Source organism: Gossypium raimondii, chromosome 12 (genome assembly GCF_025698545.1).
Source record: "Gossypium raimondii isolate GPD5lz chromosome 12, ASM2569854v1, whole genome shotgun sequence".
Taxonomy (NCBI): domain Eukaryota; kingdom Viridiplantae; phylum Streptophyta; class Magnoliopsida; order Malvales; family Malvaceae; genus Gossypium; species Gossypium raimondii.
In genome coordinates this window covers 20834594-20837233 of record NC_068576.1, presented here as the reverse complement: position 1 = coordinate 20837233, position 2640 = coordinate 20834594, and the positions used below count along the sequence as shown (strand labels likewise).

Genomic DNA, 2640 nt, shown 5'->3' with positions numbered 1-2640 from the left:
TCCTCAAAACTTTTTATTTTCTCCCTAAACTTTTACTTCTCACCATGTACTCTCAAATAAAAAATCAAAATTATGCAAAAAATCACTAAACATAAATAGTAATAATTTTATTTATATCTACTATTTATATTATTAAATTAAATTTCACATTTTATATTATTTATATTATTGAATTGTTTAGTCATATTGAATATTTATATTAAAATTGAATTATTAATTATGTCATAAAATATTCGTGTTAAAATTTTATATTGGTATCAATTTCACATTTTATTTTTAAAATAACTTTTATTAAAAATCATATTTTTACATTTAATATATTTTTAATTCCAAAATACATAGTGACAAGAATCTAAAGATAATTGAAACAACTAAGCAAGCAAAGAATCTAACCAATATATAAAAAACTAATAAATAAATTATGAGGCGATGAAAGTTAATAAAAATTTTGATTAAGGCGGACAAATTTTATTACGATGGGTGACAGTGGTTACAAGGACCCAAAATTATTTTTTAAAATTTAACTCGAACAAATATATTCGATTCGATTCGACTCGAATTCCATCTCACTCAACTCGATTCGAGAAAACTTCAAATAAAGTTAAGATGATAAAATGAGATTCGAAAACTCGATTAACTCGAAATTTTCAATTATATTCAATTTGATTCGATCGAATGCTCACCCCTAGCATAGATCATTGCTTGGGTCACTCAGTACCTCAGCATAGCCGCTAAATCCTGCGCTATAAATACCCATCTTCTCACACAGACCATGCAACATAGCACCAGGTATCAGGTTTTGAACACACATTTGCTTTGCTTTGCTTTGAAAGAGTTGAAATAATTATATGAATCCAACAATGACAAGATTGGCAGAAGAAGAGCACCCCAACAAGGCCTTTGGATGGGCAGCTAGAGACAGTTCCGGTGTCTTGCCTCCCTTCAAATTTTCCAGAAGGTATTTTATCAATGAATAGGTTCCCCTGTTTGGTCTTCTTCAAAAGGGTCTGTGACTGACGTGGGGTTTGCACTTGCAGGGCAACAGGAGAAAATGATGTGGCTTTCAAGGTGCTTTATTGTGGGATATGCCATTCCGATCTTCATATGGCCAAGAATGAAAGGGGTTTTTTATGTCTACCCTCTCGTCCCTGGGTATGTTTCTCATTCATACGTTTGATGCTGCATATTTAATGACAGAAACTTGACAAATGCAACTATATATGAATCAGAGTTAATTGGTCAACCTAAACAATATATATTGGATGCAGGCATGAGATTGTTGGTGAAGTGACGGAGGTGGGAAGTAAGGTCCAAAAGTTCAACGTTGGAGACCGAGTTGGAGTTGGGTGCGTGGTAGGATCATGCCATTCCTGCGATAGCTGCAAAAACAATCTTGAGAATTACTGCCCCAAGTCTATACTTACCTATGGGGCCGAGTACCACGATGGAAGTATTACATACGGAGGCTACTTCGACACTATGGTTGCTGATGAACATTTTATCGTCCGCATCCCTGACAACCTGCCTCTTGACGTCGCTACTCCTCTGCTTTGTGCTGAGATTACAGTGTATAGTCCGTTGAGATATTATGGACTCAATAAGCCTGGTTTGCATGTTGGTGTGGTTGGACTGGGTGGATTGGGACATGTTGCAGTGAAATTTGCCAAGGCAATGGGGGCCAAAGTTACCGTGATCAGCACATCTCCTAGTAAGAAGAAGGAAGCTTTGGAAAATCTTGGTCCTGATTCCTTTTTGGTCAGCCGAGACCAAGATCAGCTTCAGGTTTCAATGATTTTCTTTTATTAATAATGAGGGGATTCTTTCTTGTGAGTGTATATGTTTATATATAAATTTCTAAATTCTTTACTCGATCGGTGTATAGGGTGCTAGTGGCACATTGGATGGAATCATCGACTCAGTGTCTGCTCAACACCCTCTGTTCCCATTGCTTGGGCTGCTGAAGTCTCACGGGAAGCTTGTTCTTGTTGGCGCTCCAGAGAAACCACTTGAGTTGCCTGTGTTTCCTGTGCTACAGGGTAACAATCTGTTGCTAATATGTTTTCATAAGAGTGATATGGGATCTCTAGTTCTCCATCGATTTCTTAAATTTTAGTCACGATTAAATGAGTGCAGGGTGGAAAGTCGTAGCAGGAAGCATGACTGGAGGGATGAAGGAGACTGAAGAGATGATTGATTTCGCAGCTAAACACAACGTAAAACCTGATATTGAAGTTATAGCTATGGAGTATGTGAATACTGCCATGGAACGCCTTCTCAAAGCCCAATTGAAGGCCACCACCTCTTAAACTATTTTATCACACTGTTATACACAATACAAATTGGCAATAGAAGTCCAATTGTTCTTATGTTGCGCTATTAGTTTTAGTTTTCACCTTCTTTGCATGATATACCAAAGCCAGACAACTCTTATGTAATGGGTTACCATCAAAATAAATAAATTATTTGTAACATTTTTTTCTTTGGAGATATAGTATTTCTTTTCCTCTTTATTTTCGTTTAATTTTGAATTTCAACCTTCTGATGTACAAAATTGAGAAGATAGTCGTGATTTGGTTATTGTATTAGTCCTAATTAACATTATTAAACTTTCTTGTTAAATTGCTTACCTAAAATCAACAA

At 35.8% G+C, this 2640-nt stretch overlaps 1 pseudogene; it reads left to right on the top strand.

Annotated features, from left to right (window-relative positions):
• Positions 1–820: 820 nt before the first annotated feature.
• Positions 821–2306, top strand: LOC105762048 (probable mannitol dehydrogenase; annotated as a pseudogene).
• The last annotated feature ends 334 nt before the right edge of the window (positions 2307–2640 follow it).